Genomic DNA, 14057 nt, shown 5'->3' with positions numbered 1-14057 from the left:
ATTTATGATTTGTCATACTCATATGAACTAATACTAAATTTGTGCTTGATGTTTAGGTCACATATTTTTGGTACATCTTTCTATTATTAGATGAGCAAGTTTTTGGTAAATATTGTAGAAAGGGGAAGGATGTGTGGTGTCGCTGCTGGCGGGCAGTGGAATGTGGGGGTGAGGGTGATGTACTTGGAATGTGGCGTGGTTAAGGTTCTGGGAGTTGATGGTTGAGAGACCATTGCAGAAGGGGATTTGGAGGTGGATGTTGTATTCCCTCGCTGTACTGGAGCTGAGAATAAAGAGGCTTTTAAACCAATATGCCTAGTCCCTCTTCTTTACAGTTTCAAAATATTCAAGAGAAGATTGAGGATTTATTTTTTATTTTTATTTTTTTTGTTTATTTTTGTTGTCCTCATTTGCTTTACTCATTTCCAGCTGACCTCCAAGCTCTCCCTCTACCATGGTGTTCCGCCCTAAAGGAAGACTAGAAATCTCAGCTTGGGAAGAGGTTTCTGACTACCATATTGTGACCCCAAATGGCTGTAATCATTGGACCAGGTTAAAAGCCCAACACATTTCGGGCACCTGCTACTTGCACTTGGTACCAGCCAAGTGATGAAGAGGGCCCAGACTTTAGCTACCTTTTTTGAGTGGGAACAACTCAGATCCATCTTATAGACATACATTTCAGAGTTTAGTCATTCAGCTTTGGAGGGGCACACAGGGGATATCCACTGCTTACAGATTTCTCCTCTCCCCAGCAAAATTAAATAAAACCACAGCTTGCTGCCATAACCCTGAGGGTCTCCCACTTCAGGTGGCCACCCAAAAATAACTAGGTCTGGGCTTACCTGAATGTGGATATGAAAGTAGGCACTCAGAATTTTACTAAGAAGTAAGGATTTATATTCAGATAGGACCCATTACCATGCGCTGGATGTAGAGAATCATATAATCATTCCCTAAATACTTTCAATAGTGAGACTAATTAAGATAAGGCTGAATCAGAGGAGAATGCAAATCAAGAATTTCCAAATATTCGAAAAGATGTCATTAGTAACAGTCTTGCATCAAATGTACTTTTCTAAATCACATACAGTGTCTTTCTATTTTCAGAAACTTCAAAATCCAGAAGTAGCGAAGCACAAAAACAAACAGGTATCCATTACAGTAAGTTTTCTCCATACAACATTCATATTTGTACATTACCACCTTGTAGCAACAGTGTTCTGCTGGTAAGTGCTTTTATGTTTCACTTACAGGTCCCCCTGCACCCTACGGAGGAGCGGTGATGCTGGCAAGAAGACTAAGGGAGAACCAGGACTCCATGCAAGACAGGAAGTCGAAGCAGGTACTGGGACTCTAAGAGAGGCAGGACAGACTAACTCTGAGCGTTGAATCTCTTTTTTAAGAAGACTTCATCATGGTAAGTATCAGCACCGTGAGTTCAAAAATAGCAGGCAACTCCAGGGTCTCTGGATGCAACATTTAACCTTTGTCACAACTGAAAACCCTGACCCTGATGTCTGTGGACTTTGGGGTAGGGCAGGGCCTGCGACGCACCTGATGCAGCCAAAAAGTTAGAGCATCTCCTGCACAATGGATCTCTTTTCTGGCCACAGCTATGCCAGACTGCGCTCAGTCGAGCAAACATGACTACAAGGAACTGGTGAAATCTGGTGCATAGGCCTCTCAGTGGCGTAACGAAACCTGAGGGGCCCCCCTGCAAAGGACATGGAGGGGGCCCCCCATGCTCTGGGCCCATTCAGGAGCTCTCAGGCCAGGGGCCAGCCACTCATGCACAGTGCTGGAGGGGGCCCGCTGGAGCTTGGGCCCCACCGTACCACTGGGTGTGCGGGGGCTATTGTTATGTCACTGGTGAGAGGATAGGTGAATGAGTGGGTCTGGTAGCTCAGTGAACTAATCCCTCAACTGTAGGGGCTTGTGTTTGACCTCATAGTCACAGATTCGAATCCCAGCGGGTCCACTCAGACTTTCATCCTTCTGGAGTTGATAAAATGAATACCATTGAGTTTGGTAACAATAAACATCTGTTATTCAATACCAAGATACCCTTCTTCATGAACGTGTGCTTTACAAATACATATGTTATGTGAGAGGATAAGTAAGTGAGAGGATAGATACATCGGTGGATGAAAGGATGACAGAGTAAAGGGACATTTTAGAGGATGATGGATGGCATAGTTAATGGAAATCTGAGGAAGGGTGAAAAGATGGTAGAGCAAATGAAAATCTTAGAGGATGGGTGGATGGATAAAATGACCAATGGATGGAATGGTGAACGATTGAAAGTTGGATGACATAATGAATGGATGACAGAATGTAAAGGTGAAATGATTGATAGCAGAAGGTGGATGGGAGGGTGAAAGGATGAATGAACAGATGCTTGGATGGAAGAGACAGAGGAGCACTTCTAGGGTGTTTTGGACTCACTTGCTGCGCTTGCTTGGTGGCATCAGAGCTTTGGTGCGAAGTGGTAAGATATTCTAATTTTCTCGCTACTCCATTACACACAGGCATGTCTCTCACTCTGCATTCACCCAGCCCCTCCTATGCATTCAGACAGACGTGCCTCTCACCCTGTATTCACACAGTCACATACTCCCCTGAACTCACATGAATCACCCTCTACTTAAGCGAACACGTCTCCCACTTTGCACTCACGTGGGCACACCACTCACCCAGTACTCACACAGGCACACCAGTCACCCTGCACACTCACACTGACGTCACTCACTCTCTGCTCACATAAGCACCCCTCTCACCCTGCACTCACATGGGTAGACCGCTACTCACTCACAGAGGCACACCCCTCCTTGTGCACTCAAATGGGAACATCCTTCCCCATGCACTCTCCAAGGTTTATCTCCCATCATGCATTTACAAGGGCTCAAATATCCCCCTGCATTCTCCTTGGCGCCCATGCATTTACAAGAGCTCAGATCTCACCATGCACTCACTTAGGCTCACCTCTCACTATTCACTGTCACACACTCACCTTTCACCATGCGCTAACATAGGTACGCCTCTCACCCTTCATCCACACAGACTACTCTCTCACATAGGCATGCCAATCACCCTGCATGAACATCAGCTCACGTCTCAACCGACACTCACAGAGGCACACCCTGCATTCACGAGGTCTGAAGTGCATTCACAGAAGCCCCCCTTTCACACTGCATTCACACGGCTCAGCTGTCACTCTGCACTCACATGGGCTCAAACTTCACTCGGCGCTCGGACAGGTACATCATTCACCCTCCGCTCAGACGGGCTCACCTCTCACGCTGGAGTAACAACTTCAGCTCTCACTGTACACTCACAGCGCCACATATCTCAATCTGCAGTCACGCCTCTCACACTGCATTCACAGTCACACCTCTCACACTGCATTCACAGCCACATCTCTCCGAGCTCTCGCGTGAGCACACATGCCTCCACATACACTCTTCTACCAGATGGTAGAAAGTGTTTGGATCGTTGGCGGAGGTGGGACTTTCCCCGCGGAGCCGCGGCTCAGAGCAGCTGGGTTCGGTGGAAGGGAAGTATCCTCTAGCAGGATTAATAGCCTGGGATTTCTTCAGACAGCGCTGCCTTTGAGAAGGTTGCTGCCCCGATAGCTGCTCAGATGAAAGCATTCTTGGGACTGGCACTTTCATTCAGTGGCGTAACAAAACTTGAGGGGGCCCCCCTGCAAAGTACATGGATGGGCCCCCCCCCATTCTCCGTGCCACTCAAGATCTCTCAGGCCAGCGAGCCGCCAAACTGCAGGGGCTGCGGGGCCTATTGCTACTCCACTGGTACCAATACAGACGTTATAAGTAGCCCTGGATGGTGGAGTTAACAGTTGGGCTTAGTCTGCCTGCAGTCTCTTATAGGTGGTGGTCTATCCTCTACAGGGTCCCTGCCATCAGTACGCTGGGGAAGTTTGCCCTATTTTAGGTGGGTTTTCTAATGCAGACTTCTGTTAGGATATGCAACATCGGGCCCACTCTTCGTTCGGTTTCGCCAAAAGTGCATCCACTGTTCCTTCTCTTTCACACCTCCTTCCTCCCTCTGGCTTTCTATCTCTTCCTTTCCATTATTTCTGAGCATCCTATCTTTTCTTCATTCTCACCCCAGCCTGTTTCTTTCTATTCTCCATCACTTTTATCTCTAACTTTTTCTCTTCCATCCCATCAAAATCATTCCACTATGCTTTTCCTATCTTCTGTACAGTATTTCTCTCCCTTTCTCTGCTCTTTTTATGCTATCTGCTTTGTATTCCCTTCGTCCATTTTCTCACCCTCTCCATTCCCTATCTCTCTTTTCCTCTTTTATACCCCAGCTGACCTTGTCCCTATAGCACCTTGTGATTTCTTTTCTTTATACTTTCTCGCTGGGTCCCTTGATTAGCGCTAATTCTTATCTATCACTATGCTCTTCATCAATCCTGTACAGACCTTATTGCCCTTCTTCTTCCTCATAGTCTCCCAGAACCCCTAGCCTCAAAGGTTGTATTTGTTTACTCCAGAGTCTTCACTGGTGTCTCTAGAGAGGCCAGATATAGCCTGTTCCCCAGTGCTATTTGTCCTTGCTCCCTTAGAGCCCACCACCACAGCTGTTCAATGTATTGGGTGGCGACACAGAAAAAACAGACACTGCACCTTGCCACACACATTAAATTGTCCAACTACCTTTTGTAGCAAATCGGTGCTGTTTGATTACATTGTTTGAATCCATCTCTCTCTCTCTCTGTCTCTGTGTCTCTCTCTGTGTCTCTGTGTCTCTGTCTCTCTGTCTGTGTCTCTGTGTCTCTGTCTCTATCTCCATCTACATACACACATACAAAAAGGCCACTGATGGAGGAGAGGATTTTGCTGGAGTGGGGGACACATTCTTACCTCTGACCCACCACAAGCACTTTTTGTTTTGGGCCATGTATAATAGCCTTGTTCAAACCCCTTCATCTCCCTTATCACTCATACAGCATTCTCGTTGTATTCGGTACAGTGACATTGCAATGTTGTTGTGGACTCTTATGCAAACAAGAAAAAGATCCCCCACCAGGTCAATACCTCATACTCAGAGACATCCAAATTGATACAACCCCCAAAATACCCCAGGCATATTCCAACATAGGAAAAGGTAAAAAAAGAGTATATTGCATGAGGTGCATCTATTAGGTCAGCACATTGGCTTAAATGGGATGTACACTTTTCGTATGGTCAGAGTACGTTTATCAACATCTACCATCAGCTGTGACATTAGTAAACCTGGTCTTGAAATCTCTCCCTGTTGCCTTTTAATTTTGCTAATTCATTGGTGTTCACACACTGATAATAAATTGTAAAGACCAGGCAGGGCTAAGGTTTTTAACACATGCAACTGTCTGTTACCATTCTTGGACAGACGTATTTAAACAGCCCATTGTTGTATTTCCTGGATGCTAACAACTCGCTCTTGCTGCTTTTTCAACCGCCACGCCACTACCTCACAAAGCCATGTACTGATAAGCACCACTATCGATCAAGGACAAAATCACCCCAAAAAATAAGCTGTGTTCCAACCCCACATCGCCTTCCCAATAACTCACTTTAAAATACTCAGCAGAGGGCTGATCCATTTAATTTTCGACAACAGCCCTTGAAACAGACTTCCTGTAGAGCATCAAAACCCATCCTACTTGCTACTGTTCAGAGAACAACTCAAGGATCTCCAGCCAACACCCAACCTACCAACTCAAGACTCACACGTTTCCCCAACTCCTGCCGTATTGATAATCAGCCCAAACGTAAGACCTACCTCTTTCTTCAACCTACTGTCCTGCAGAAACAATCCAAGGTGTCTTCCCCAAATTTCTCTAAATCGATAAAGACAAAGACAACCAGTCATAAACATAACTTCTCTTGTCAATTGTGAGACAAGGCTTTCCATCGAGTGCACTGGCCTTTTTCTGTGGAAAATACTGGATAAGGTGGGTCTGAGTACACAATTCAAAACATGGGAATTGTGCAACTATTCTAGCCCCACAGCTCGGAAGCTGAGCTGGACTTACACCTCATTCTGTGCCTCAGGAAAAGAAGCAATGCTTAAGGTGACACACTATTGGTACTACAATCCAGCCAGAAGGTGAAATGGAAACTCAACAGTCCTAATGGCTGTTAACAAATCTTCGGCCACCCAGACACACTGACTCGTCTCCTCTGGTTCTGTCTCAAGTTCAAACGCTACTGGTAGGACATCTGAAAGATATCAATGAAATGTTTGCAACAGATATACCCCGTCTTTCTAGATACGTCCTACTGAGCCTCACCAATGCCCCAACACACCCTCTACACTCTAACAAAGAGAAGGCAATAATAATGGGGTTTGGCTTTGTGTGGGGCTAAACATGTCATCAAAACCAAATGGGGCACCGATACATTGTCGTCTCACTTTGACTTGCTTCATAAACTGTGCTACCTCTCAGGGATGGAAAAGCTTGCTGCTTCCCTGCAGAACAAGTTGCTACACTTTGACAAAATGAGGGGCCCATGCATCCAATCTCTGGCACAGGACTTTTGGGAACTTACTAGTCCTCTTTACTTATGAGTACGCCAGCTAACAGGACAAGGGGGCATGCCTGATCAGCAAGACAAAGACTGACCGCAGTGGGTTTGACGCACTAAAAGACCCAGCCTGCTGACACTGAATACGTTGCAAAAGAGCGAACTCTGGCGAGAGTGGCTATGCTCCCTGGGTGACAACCCCATATATTTTATCGCTTCCCTCTCACCTTTCCCAGTCTCCCTGGTATCTTCCCTTCCTCACCTTCTATCTCCTTCTTCTGTTCTCCCACTGTTCTACCTCGTCGGCCTTTGGATTTAGGTAAGAGTATTTGTTCCTGGATAAATTAATAAAAAGATCTGAACCATAAAAGATCAATGGGTCAGCAAAATATTTACATTTTAACATTATTAATATAATATTCCATCAACACAAGTAAATTTCAAAGTGGTGTACTAACTTGCAGCTGCTGTCACCTCCGTCTTTCAGAACTACGTGCCTGCTGTTTTTGAGAACTACACCGCGAGCTTTGAGATTAGGTAGCAGCGGATAGAGCTGAACATGTGGGACACCTCAGGTAAGAGAGCATTGGCGTCATGTCATGTCGGCAGCCCCACAGTGTCATGGATACCGTGTGCTTCAGCCAAGGCGACAATAACTTCCGGTGTCTGCGTGTACCTAGAGGGACCCAAAAGGGATGTCTGTCTGAACCAGTACTCCATTTATTATTCCATTATGACTGCCTGGAAGACACTTCCTTTTATTAAAAACTATTTTGTTTCCTTCCGTACCTCTCCAACTGTACACCACTAGGATAGAAGGGGTTAAACCGAGTCTCTGATGTCGACATATCAATGCATTGAATATAACAGGAGGCTCCTGGTTTTACACGAAGTAGAAAGAATCCTTCAAGCTGTCTATGTGCACATGCATGTGACTGGGATCCAGGAGGATTAACACGGACACTGGAATGTAGAAAAACATCTGTTGTCATCCCTAGTTTACACAGGTTCATCTATGGCCCTGGCAGTTGTACCCAAAAGCAATGAATGCAAAAGACATATGTACACGTGCACATGGGGCTCTGAGACTTGTACACATAGAACTGTTATATAGGTCAAATTCACCCCAAGACTACACATGCAGTTGTTAGCCTGCATGTTTAACACCAAGCCGGTAAGGGGAAAGGGGCAACTATCCCTCATGTGTACACATGCTTGTGGATATAGTTGTTGTATGTAGCTTGACACAATCCCACTCCAAATAATTCCAGAACACTTAATACCACATAACTACTATCCACATAATTCCACAGCACCCATGCCACATAATTCCAATACACAAATTTACTCCACACCATACAATTCCAAGCCACACAAATTCACAACCAACTAATTCAATCCAACCCACATGATTCCACAACAAACCACATGCATACACTCTGTAACAAATAAGTAAAACGATTTACAATGCCAATATAGCTCGAACACAAACAAATCAAACAAATGCAAGGACTATTGCATTTACAATGCTTGCTTACCTTCCAATGCGTCCCAGCAGAGTCCTATTCCTGGAGCTGCAAACCTTCTCCTGGCCAGAGACGTTTTAAGGCATGGGCAAAGTGGGCTCTGGCTCATGGGCCCGGCCTTTCAGGTGGCCCCTCATAGAGCTAGCTCTTTTCTGCAGAGTCTTGTCCTGGAGACCTTGAGTAATGCTTAGACAGATTGTTTTAAATACCATTTTTCTTTAATTTATTTTTAATCTGGGTTACAGACATTTTGCAGAGAAATGTTGTGTTTATGTTTAATGAAAAATCCATAAAAAAAGGTTAATTTAGAAAAAAGGACCTGAAATATGAGAAATGGGAGGGTGACACAGAGGTCATTTGCAGTAACATTAGTGAGCTGCTGCTGTGTTACAATATTGAAAACACAAGCTCAGTATGTGTGTAGGGCGAGTGTGTTGTCTTCACAATATATGTATGTTTTATCTCCTTCAACATGAATCTGGCTGCAGCCGACATTATATGCAGAAGTATCAATATATAACATTTGTATGTGCTACTTATGCAACAAAGGCGTGCAGCCACAGTTATGCAGACACAAACATGTAGGTCTTTGAAATGACCCTGCTGGGAATTAGGGCCCTGACAGACAGGTTTGTGTCAGCCCTCGTGGCATTAAAGTTTCTTTGGTATTACCAAGAGATTTTAGATGAATGAATACCTGAAGAGGGTGTGTGTGCGAAAAGAAGGTGCACAACTGAAAACTTGGTCATAATGAGAACTAGAGTTACACATTTGCTTTGAATGACACAAATCAACATAAACTATCCATCACTGTCATTAATCCTTCCTGCACTGTATTTTCCTTGCTCTGTTCCGAAGAACTCTGGGGCATATCAACAACAACCGGCGATAATTATCGGTCAGCACTCTTAGCGTGAGGATAATTATCGCCGACTAGCGTGAATTTTTATCGCTGAGATAGCGTGCTATTAGCAACGCTTATCTCAATAGCGATAAAAATCTACACGCTAACAGGCTAACGTGAGATTATCGCTGGAAACCCAGCGATAATCACACGTTACCTTGTTGATAGGGACAGGCAAACTTAGCCATGATATCCTCCTTCCATAGGATATCATGGCTAAGTCTGAAAATTAGCAGACGTAAAAAAGCAGCGTTAACCGCGGTTAGCGCTGCTTTTTTTATCTCTAACAGGGTTAGCGACATTCTTGATAATAGGAGAAATGTCGCTTAGCGACATTTCTCCTATTATTTTACTCTGGAACGCCCCCTTTGCATCTCATTAGAGGTGCAAGGGGAAGCGTAGAGTAAAAGGGTGCTAACATGCAAATTTGCGTGTTAGCACCCTGTTGTTGATAGGGCGCTAGTTTTATCTCTGCTTTTTTGGCTTTTAAAGCCAAAAAAGCAGAGATAAAGCCCTTGTTGATATGCCCCTAAGGCTCTAGATCTACTCTTCTGCCTCAGCTGGTGCAAAACCAGCTCTGGTGATTGACAGGCAGCCTACAGCTGCAACCTAACCCCATGTCATGTGTAACACTCTCAGCCAATCCTGAGCTCTCATCCTGCAGCACTGTGTTTGAACCAGACTTAAAGTGGTCAAACAAAGCTAAGAACTCCAGAGTTCTGTTGTGCTACAGATGCAGAAATGCCTCAAATTGGCACACAAGTAACGGACTCTCTTGGCATCACCTAGCCTTTCTCAGCAGTATTGCTCATGAGTCTTTTTGAGCTCTTATTCGGTCATTCACTGTGGTTGTCTTAGCCACTCCCCACTGCTAAATGGGTTGTTTCATGCATTCACCACCATTTCAGTGAAAATATGTTTGCTAATTTTAATTATGAACTTTCCTCATCCAGACCCACATCGTAATCTCTGTTTCAGGGTTGGAAAATTAAATTGGAGTCTCTTCTGACAAGCAGCGCAAGACTACTGAAAAACCAGATTATAGCTAGCCCTGTGACCTCAGAAGGGCACTGTAGAGAAAGGAAATGTGTCACTTCCACCATGATGTCAGCTGGGGTTTTGAGATATTTTGTGGCATAATTTACTGGCTGGTCCTTTAACTTCACAGGGTCACAGGGCCCTGTTCTAGAAGTGTGTACGTTTTTGAGCTAACACAGTAGGCAATGTTACATCGATTAAACACGTTTCTATTTATTTTCCAGCACAAAATCATCTTGTCTGCATAATTTCCGCTACTCCTTTACACTAGTAAACATTTTGGTGTATCATTGTGTGTGTCTAGATTTCCCATGTCAAGGTTAGCTCACCGCAGAATTATTCCACGCATTCAGGCTGCACCGCTGCCAAGATGCCCTTTATTGACAACGATAAAACAGGCACGACGGGTACGGCATTGCGAAGTGGTAGTGGCTAAAAGTCCAGGACTTGTTAGAATTGTCAGACGTGTCCACTAGGCCGCAGTGGGAACAGGTGTGCCATGCCTGGTGCTGATGTTATATGGTCTTCCGTGTTACCGTGGTAACAGGAGTTGCCAGATAAATTGTTATTACAAGTGGTGCTCAAAACGTGGCACAATGTTGTAAAGACGTAAGGACGAATCACACTCCGGAACTGTAAGCGAGCTTTATTGAAGAATATAAGAACAGCAGTACAGGTAAAGCCCACCTGCATAAGTGGACTGCTATCGAACCACCAACTCCCCAACTGGCGTTAACTGACTCTCAAGTCAGCTGGTGTTCTAGAATGCCAGCTGATTACATCACAATGCAAATGCACGAGGGAGTGAGGGACGGAAGCCAGGAGGGCACAATACTGAGGGAAATGCAATATGAAGATTCTAACATAACAAATGTGCATGGGGGAAGGGGACCTGGATGGAGGAAAATCATGTGGGATTCTGGGAGCAACCACCGATTCATGCAGCGTTATCCCCTCCCTCGGGTTTTGGAATCCTGTTGGTAGGATGACTTTAAAATACTCAGGCCCAAGCCGCTGCCACAGGCCTAACAAAACGTGAGAGGGCCCCCCTGCACGATGTCCTGAAGAAGCCCCTCACACCAGAAGGGGCTGAGGGGGGCCCCCTCCAGTATGGGTAAGACTGGGGGACCTCACACCGCGGGGGCTGCGGGGACCTTTGTTACGCCTCTGAGGCCTCTGTTCAGCTCCGCTCAAGCTACCTCAAGATAAGCCTCCAATTGACCCCAACATCTGCAATTATAAGCCCATTTCTCTTCCCCCGGCCTCACTAAAACGCTGGAAAAACTGATCAATGGTCAGCTTTCTGAGCATCTTGAGCAAGGTACGCTGTTACATCCCAGTCAATCTGACTTTCATCCCCATCATAGTACAGAATCGGCAGCACTGGCGAACTCTGAGCATATTAAATGGTCCTTAGATCAGGGGAAAATTGCTGCCTTGATTCTTCTTGACCTGTTTGCCGCTATCGACACAGTCCCACACTCTATCCTCCTGCACCAAGTCCAGCATGGGTGTGGACGCTATCGTGTGGTACTGGTGCAAGTACTTTCTGGACTCTAGAGGCCAATCCGTTTCGCTTGCCCCTTTTCCTTCTGAGATCAAGGCAGTTAACCAAGGGGTCCCACCGGGCTTCTCGTTAAGCGCTACCCTTTTTAATGTTTTCATGTCCCCTTTGGCCTCTGTAGTTGAGCCACTTGAATGTAAAATTAATTTCATACGTCGACAATACCCAGTTGTTCTTTTCCTTTCGATGGCTCCCATGCTTCAATTGCAGCATCTTTTATTGACTGCATGAAAGCCGCCTTTGATGAGATGCAAGGTAGTCGACTCAAATGTCAGACGGAACAGACGGAAATTATTCCATTTTAATCACGTGCCAACCTGGTGGGAAGATCTTTTGCCCCCTGCATTGCCAGCCTGCCCCTCCATCTTTGGTAGTCAAAAACTTAGGGGTGAAGCTGGAAATCTCCCTTTCCATACTAGCGCAGATCTATGTGGCGGTGGGCTAATGTTTCTCTATGCTCCGCAACCTGAAGACATTTTTTCCATTCCATCTTCTGTAGGTTAGGAGAGTGGGGATCCATGCGCTGATCACTTGCGCGTGGACTACGTTAACACCCTCTATCTAGGAGTTGCAGAGGATCTGGTAAATCTCCTGCAATTGGTCCAAAATGCGGCAGCTAGGCTTCTCTTGCGTTTACCTAGGCGTTCTTCGATCTCTTCGGTTTTGAAAGCTTTCCATTGGTTGCCTGTCAGGAAACAGATCCTATCTAAAGCCCCGGTTCTGGATCACAGGGCAGTGTATCTCTCCAGCCCTGGTTATCCAGTGAAGAGATTTGTCCAGTACTTCTCCTCCAGAGCACTGCGTTCTTTCTGTGCCTCACTTCAGATGATCCCTCGCTTTCTCTTTGCGTGCTGCCAAAGCATGGAATGAGCTCCCACGCGAATTGCGTCTAATCCCCCATGAGACTAAATTCCACAGAAAGCTTAAAACTTGGCTCTTCTCTGTGGGGCAGTCAGGTCTTGTTTTTTGGGTGCGTACAATGGGCTCCTTCTGATAGTGCCGGAACACTCCCCAGAGTAGCAGCGCGCTCTAGAAATCACTCATTCATTCATTATTACAAAAGGAAAACATTCCTAATCTGTCTATTAGATGTGTTCTTCACTTTTTTGTGTCTCTAAAGGCAAATAGCAGAACAAAATACACTGGCAGTCCTTGATGAGGAAGGTTAGAGCTGAAAACGTCCATTATTTGAGGTTACAGATTCTTTTGAGGTTTTGTCCCTTAGCCCCTACTAGGTTCCATCTACCTTAACTCCCCTTTAATCTTAGCGTCCTTCTGAAACAGTTCAAGCTAGTTAGAGCAACATCAGTAGAATCAAAGCAATCATTACATAATAAAATATTAATATAGCACAAATTAAAGTGAAGTCCAGCCAACTACAGTGGAGTTTTTCCGCCTTAGCGATTGAAGAATTGTTGCTGCTAGAAGTGTAGACACTATCTCAGTAAACTATTTTGTTTAGTCTAATAACAGCAAGGATCTTTGGTTATCCAATGCAAAAGGACATTTTTGTTGCCTGAAATACGTCTGATGTCGAATTTATTTTTCTTATCTCTATTTGTCTAAACCATCAAGAAAATCTAAATTAGCTGCATTTGGTACAATATTACTGATTAAAATCCTAATTACAATATCAAACCCACTGAAAACCTAGACAATATGGAACACCATCAAAGAATATAAACCAGATGACCAGCATCCCTGGAACACCATGGACCAGCCTTTGCTCATAGGAAATTAAATTAATGTAAGATCTTATGTTTATAGTATGTTTGGTGATCTATCTCTGGTAAGCAAAAATATGCCCCTACTGTCTCATCTCCTTCGTTACTCATATTATCCTCCTATTTCCTGTGCAGGTCGCCATTACTAAATTATACATGAATAGCATTGATCACTGTTAAACTGCTCAGTAACAACAAGTTCCTGTGCGTAGGAGTCTGACCTACCGCTAACACTACAGTTGACTTGCCCCTACCTATTCCATATTGTTGCCCCATTTGACGTCCAACCATGATAGCACTACGGAGATGGAATAATAAATATGTGAATTTGTATGGCTGCCACTATTATTAACCCATGCTTTTAAGTCATACAGTGTATTAACAGCCCCCTCCTGACTGTAAAGTAATGGGTCATTGAAATTACATTATTTTTTAGAATCTGCAGAAACCCCATGAAGAGCAACCAGATGGGTGGAATTTGAAATCATAATAGGCGGCCCCATATCCCTAGTCAAGATATCAGGAAATCCTTCATTCACATTGTCAACGTATTACAATGCAACTGTGGCATGTAATGAGGAAATTTCCACATTGTCCAACCTCTCTCAGCAGTCTACTTTGCATAACTTTCATTACATAGCACAGTTGCAAAAATAGCCAGTGGTTTTTAAAATAATTCAGTCCCAATGCACCAAATCGTCTTGAGGAACACACTGTCATCTTTCCTAATCTTGCTGGTCTCATTGCCCAAAGAAA

Source organism: Triturus cristatus, chromosome 5_2, assembly GCF_964204655.1.
Source record: "Triturus cristatus chromosome 5_2, aTriCri1.1, whole genome shotgun sequence".
NCBI classification, from domain to species: Eukaryota; Metazoa; Chordata; class Amphibia; order Caudata; family Salamandridae; genus Triturus; species Triturus cristatus.
The sequence above is the reverse complement of the archived record's forward strand: the minus strand, read 5'-3'. Positions refer to the sequence as shown.